This window comes from Macaca thibetana, chromosome 5 (assembly GCF_024542745.1).
Source record: "Macaca thibetana thibetana isolate TM-01 chromosome 5, ASM2454274v1, whole genome shotgun sequence".
Classification (NCBI taxonomy): Eukaryota; Metazoa; Chordata; class Mammalia; order Primates; family Cercopithecidae; genus Macaca; species Macaca thibetana.
The window spans coordinates 185,821,015-185,827,648 of NC_065582.1; the positions used below are offsets into that span (position 1 = coordinate 185,821,015).

Sequence of the window (6,634 nt, forward strand, 5' to 3'; positions counted from 1 at the left end):
ATGGAGCATGTAGTATGTGCTCAGAAGTATGTCACAGAGCAGTGTGCTGGGAAGTTCACATTACGTGTGTTAATACTATAACATCCTGAAAAGTAGTCCTATACTTCCCAGGATTTAAATGCAGGGCCCCAGCATTTCTATTTCCTCTTCTGTTTACTTATTGGTTTTGTTTTTTTGTTTTTTAAATGCGTAAAATAATAGCTCAATATAGATAGATGGGACATATACAGAAAGAAAGAGTTAAGTGCAATTCAGAGGAATTTTTTATTTTTGTGTTTGTAGTTACTTTGAAACTTGTGAAAAAACCACTGAAACTGTAGAGATGGGGAACAGGTTGCTGGATAGGATGTCTCTAGAAACACTAATTTTAATTTTATAAAAAACAATTTAAGGCACAAAAGTATATCGCTTTTCCCCATTTATCTGCTTTTGGGTTTCAGGAAATTGTGAGCACCAGCTCCGGAGAGGCAGTAGGGTTAGCCACCCCAAACTCTGATCTTCTCTAAGCAGTTCTGTGAGAGATTTCAGTGTGGGGTCAGACCTGGAAAAGGTTCAGCAGAGGGTGGATCTGGACAGAGATGGGACAGAAGGTGGGCCCTAGGCATCTGCTCTCTATGCCTGTAAGTATTTTCAGTTTTGTCTTTTCTAAGCCTGCCGAAGAGAAATTTGATTCCCAGAGTTTCTGTATCTTTTTTTTTTTTTTTTTTTTTTTGAGACGGAGTCTTGCTCTGTCCCCCAGGCTGGAGTGCAGTGGCCGGATCTCAGCTCACTGCAAGCTCCGCCTCCCGGGTTTACGCCATTCTCCTGCCTCAGCCTCCCGAGTAGCTGTGATTACAGGCGCCCGCCACCTCGCCCAGCTAGTTTTTTTGTACTTTTTAGTAGAGACTGGGTTTCACCGTGTTCGCCAGGATGGTCTCGATCTCCTGACCTCGTGATCCGCCCGTCTCGGCCTCCCAAAGTGCTGGGATTACAGGCTTGAGCCACCGTGCCCGGCCGAGTTTCTGTATCTTAATCTATTTTAGCTAATTCCCTATTTTATAACACACAATAGCAAGGAATTCAACCAAAACCCTTATGTTTTTCTAGACCAATTATATTAGAAACTAATTATTTATTCTTAGCAAGGTAAAAACAATATGAATAGTAATAACAACAATTTCTCTTCTGCCAATGAACAGCTGATCAGGTGGTGGCATCAAAACTCACAAAACAATAAAAGGGAAGTAACCCAAATGAAGCTTAAGTCTCCTGTACAGTGTCCATCTTTGTACTGAACACACAATGCTGAATTCAACCATTTATTCATGTGCTCCAGACTGCAAGTTCCTTGATAGTAGGGACCATGACTGCTTTATGTCTTTTTCTAATGACCATATGAAATAGAAGCAATTAGGTTATTGATCAGTTTGGGTCTCCAGATCTCCTCATTTTTCACCAAAGAACCAGAAAACTGGAGCAATTCTTATCTGGGTAAAAACCAAGGAGATTCTTTCTGTGAGGGGAGGCACAAACCCTGGATGAGTCACTTAATCTTCCTCTGAAATGGGAGCAGAATTAGACCTTCTTGTCAGACTGACCCCAGTCTGCACAGGACATCCTCAAATGTCTCATTACTCAAAGATGCTGGTGAGAGTGTCCCCAGTGACCTTTGGTTGATGCCCCCATAGTGATCCATGGAGGAGACACTCAGGCTGACTTTGTGGGGTGCAAATAGAAAATGGAGCTGTCCTAGTGGACCTGCATATCTTGGCTCCAGATGTGATATCCCCTGCCCGTGATCAGCTAACTCTGAGGTAAGGAAAAGGACAAAAGTACTCTACTCCCATAACACAGTATACAGGAGGAAGGCATACTTGTGATTATGGTTGTCATTAAGGCTCCGGATATTTTGTGGCCTTACCTCCCACTGCTAAGATGCTTGTTACACTTACAGATTCTGCCACAGGATTTTGTTCCCATCAGAAGCCTCTCACACAGCTGTAGCAGGTCACTGAATAAGATCTGGAAAACTCAAAGGGCTCCACTCTAAAAACGGGGCTTAAGATGTCTATGTTGGCCTCTCATGATGCAGAAAATGTCTTCCGTGAGTTTTTCGTATGTCTTCAACCCAAAGTCTGGTCCAGTGTTGGGAATCCTAGGCAGAGGCCAACTTTTATATGCAGATTCTAGGTGGGATCAATGTGCTTCTGCATTCTTAGGGATTAGAGCAAGCACAGTAAAACCAGAGGAGAGATCCCCTCAGTGAGGTTCCTTCAACACATTCTAAAGAATATTTTGACCTAAAAGGAAATACTAGGGTAAACATAATATAAGTAGAGAGTTTTGGGGCCAAAGCTTGAATATTGCAATCCTGGAGTATAAAGCTGCCCTGAATATACACTCCAGTTACAAGTATATTTGTAAAGGAAAAAGGAAGGCAGAGAGGGAACTGATAGAAAGTTGTCAGGAATTCTTATTGGTTTACAATAGTAACATTGGTTAGTGATTGGTTATATACATTTTTAAGCTATTGGGTGTGGGTTATGGTGTCCAGTGTGGCATTATTAGGTTAATTTATAGCCACTTGTGCCAACAGCAAGCAATTTCAAAAGACCAACAGTTCAAAGATGGGAACAGTATATCACTGTGGTCTCATTTTAACAAGACTCTGGGTCTGATCATTAAAAGAACATGTATTTCTCAAATAAAAGTTCTTTTCTTCTCTCAAATCCCAGAAAATAAATTCAAAATTTGGAACTGCACATTTAGGTCTTGGAGGGCTGGTGAGCTATGCACATTTGTGGGCATTGGGCCAAGGGGAGGAGGGAGAGAACTGAAGTTCTCAAGTTTAATCAATGCATATGTATGATCCTGGTTGGGTTTATGGGCCCCATGATCTCTGAATCTGTGTCAGATCTGAAGATGACAGGAGCACTGAAGGAGGTGAAATAACTGATTGCTGTTCTGAAGTTATTTTTGTAGAAATCTAGTCTAACTGCTCTAGAAGGGACTGTAGATCCCAAATAGAGAGACTATTTTGTTTGCAGATTTGGGGAGCACCTTGCTGCACTTTGTCGTACAATTGTGGGTTGTGGCTGGAATCCTGAGAATGAAGGTTTTTCTCTCAAGTGAAGCCTGATAGGCACTTTGTATATAACATCTGGTACTTCTAAACAATGTATGGAAAACATGACTAAAATAAAAATTTTCAGCCAGGCACGGTGGCTCACGCCTATAATCCCAACACTTCGGGAGGCCGAGGTGGGTGGATCATGAATTCAGAAGATGGAGACCATCCTGGCCAACATGGTGAAACCCCATCTCTACTAAAAATATAAAAAACTTAGCTGAGTGTGGTGGCGCGCCTGTAGTCCCAGCTACTCGGGAGGCTGAGGCAGGAGAATCACTTGAACCTGGGAGGTGGAGACCGCAGTGAGCTGAGATCGCACTACTGCACTCCAGCCTGGCAACAGAGCAAGACTCCATCTTAAAAAAAAAAAAAAGAGAGAGAAAAGAAAAATTATCTCCAATCCCCAAAAAAATTTCCACCATAATAGAACAGCAAGAAAATGTTTTGTTATATAATTAAACCAAAATGTGATGTGCATTAAAGGCAATCTACTAAGAGACTACAAACACAGAAAAAAAGTCACCATTATTAGTTTTCAAGTGGAAGACTTGAAAGCACCATTTACAGTTTATTATTTCACCTAGTAATTTGGGAGGTAATCTGGGTTTTCTAATTGGTAATATTCAAAGGAAAAATAAACTTCCCACATCTTCATGACAGGATGTAGATTCGCAATGTGGAGCCAGTTACCTGCTAAAGGCAGCCTCCCACCCTCCTACAGAAACTGTGGTATATATTCTTGCTATTCACATTTCAAAGCAATAGTTTCCAGGTCCTAGATAAAGACAAGTCTGAGTCAAAAAAAGACAAATGACTTATTTAACTGATAAAAATGATTTACATATATTTCAAAAACCAGTGAAAATAATTATAAAAATATTCCACCTAAATGCTTTAAGAAAAGGGAGAAGAACAAAAATTCTTCCCTCATTCAAAAGAGAAATCATTAAGCCTCTTCTTTCTAATTTCTATTTGTTCCTACAACAGCCAGGTGTAAAGGCATGGTCTTGAATTCCCTAACGTCTGAATTATTGTAGGCACGTAAGGGATGAACTTGGGCACACTGTGTGCACAGAAGAGGATTTTTGGGGAAGGAAAAAGCAGAAGACAGAAAGGAGCTATCAAGAGCCATGGGGTGGGGACAGGGCACAACTGATGAAAGGACTGGTTTGTGCTACAGGTACAGGCTGAGGCAGGGCTATGCTCTGATTCCTGAGTCCATAAAGGCAGAGGAGATTAGGATCAGATGGTCCAGAAGCTTGGATTGGAGAAGCAAACAGATTCCTGCTACAGATCTGGGGTTGAGATGACCCAGGAGTCCTCTGGGCACTGCGTGTGTTTTTGACAGAAAACTATAGGAGCAAAGCTGCCATGGCCACAATTCCTGAGGGTAGAACCCTGTCCTAGGACGGGTGTGGCCGTGCGAATGCCCAGTGGGCGTGCTCAGGAGTGGGTTAGCATTGGGTGGGGGCTGGCAGCAGGGTGCAGGGAAAGGACATTTCTCAGAACTCCTCCTTTCCTCTTAAGTTCCCAGTCCCCTTTCCCCGGGAGGAGACCTGGAGGAACCCGACAGTGCCCAGCGGGACCGCGCATGTGCAAAACCCACTCGCGCCTCCCGCAGACACTAGGCGACTCCCTCCAGCCCAGGCTCAGCCACGTCTTTCTTCTGACAGAAAACGTGCGGAGTTTCCTCAACACCTGTCAATGCTCCAACCCCAACGGGGTGTCCAGCAACTCACTAACGACCCTACCCAGAGTCAGCGCAGACCCACAAGCTCCGCGCTCTTCCCGCAACTGCCCCCCTGCAGACGCCAGTCCCTGCCTCTGGACACCCGTCTTCATTTCTGAACGTCTCCAACAAACCAGGGCCGCCCACACCCTCCTCAAGTTCCATAATGTGGCAGAACCACTCACAGAACCCAGCGAAGCGCTGTGCGCACGACACCAGCGTATTCTAAAAGATACCGCTCAGGAACAGCCACGCGGAGGAGGCGCTCAGGGCAAGGGGACTGGTGGGAAAGTTGGGGCGGGCGGGTGAATGGCTTCCCTTCCTCACACACCTCACAAAAGCCTTTCCTTCAAGACCGGCTGGCAGCCCCCAAACCGCGAGCCATGGCCGGCGCTGTCCCATTAATGAGTCCCGTTTGCTCACATGAACTCTGTGTTTTGACGGGGCCTCCATCTCATTCGGAACCGGGTAAAGTAGGGACAGGACCCCGGACCACAGCTCCTGCCACGCGGGCACCGCGCACGCTCCGCCGGCGTCTTCCCGGTGAGCTCCTCACCCTACAGCCCGGGGAAGGTGCGGGGCTGCGGGCGCAGAGCTGCACCAGGAGGGCTGCAGGCTGGGCAGAGCCGCTGTGCGGGGACTGACAGGAGCCCGCGTCCCTCACGGGAGGGGACTGAGGACCGAGGGCTGAGCGCGAACTCCACTCACAGACTCGGTCCTGCCGCCGCTATTTCCCGCCGGTTCCCATGAGGCCTCCCCAGCCTCGGGACGCCCTGCCCCCTGCCCCTCACACTCACCACTTCCCGACTTCAGGAGTGTCCCAGAGTCTTAGATAGGAATCATGCAATACCCGCAGGTCACAGAGCGACAGAGGCTGAGGCTGTGGCAGAATCACCGACGCCTCCCCAAGGAGCTGAAGCAGAGCGATGAGGCCCTAACGGAGCTCTGGCTGGAGCTACAGGCAAAGGCCCCGCCAGATCCCGGATGCCGCCCCCTCCTCTCCACTGCGCTCCTGATTTGGCAGTTGTCAATCCAGCGGCCTAATTGGATAGGCTATAAGCCCCCCCCCCCCCCAGGCCTTGAGTGACAGAAGTTGCAACCATACACTACACTGAATGAGGCGAGAGTGATAGGCTCTGGCCTCCAGGCACTTTGAGGCAGGTTTTTGCGTTTGTGTTTGGAGAGGGAGTCTGGCTCTTCTCGCCCAGGCTGGAGTGCAGTGGCGAGAAGTCGGCTTTCTGCAACCTCTGCCTCCCGGGTTTAAGCGATTGTCCTGCCTCAGCCTCCCAAGTAGCTTGGATTACGGGTGCCTGCCAGCACACCTGGCCAATTTTTGTATTTTTAGTAGAGACAGGGTTTCACCATGTTGGCCAGGCTGGTCTTGAACCAGGTTATCTGTTTGCCTGGGCCTCCCAAAATGCTGGGATTAAAGGTGTGAGGCACCGCGTCTGGCCCAGGCTGGGTTTTATCTCTGTGCTTCGCTTGGTCATTTTTTAACCTTGTGGTGTGTAAGGTTAAGTCCATTTATAATATAAATTGTACACACATGCATGCACACACACGCCCATGTACTCACACACAGGTACACATGCACACATGTTCACAAATGGAAACAATATAATGACAATTATTTTAATGTTTTATAACCTTTCTGGCCTCTGGTCTTTTGTGTAGGACACTGAGATTTTTAAGAAGGAATTAATCCGGCCGGGCGCGGTGGCTCAAGCCTGTAATCCCAGCACTTTGGGAGGCCGAGACGGGCGGATCACGAGGTCAGGAGATCGAGACCATCCGGG

General features: G+C 47.0%; 1 long non-coding RNA gene across 1 annotated transcript; it reads right to left on the reverse strand.

Moving 5' to 3' along the window:
* Positions 1 to 1,091: 1,091 nt before the first annotated feature.
* LOC126955176 (uncharacterized) lies at positions 1,092 to 5,807 on the reverse strand. Its single transcript, XR_007725828.1, has 2 exons — positions 5,636 to 5,807; positions 1,092 to 3,465 (listed from the first exon to the last, which is right to left on the reverse strand). It is a non-coding gene; the product is annotated as an uncharacterized LOC126955176 (long non-coding RNA).
* Between the last annotated feature and the right edge of the window lie 827 nt (positions 5,808 to 6,634).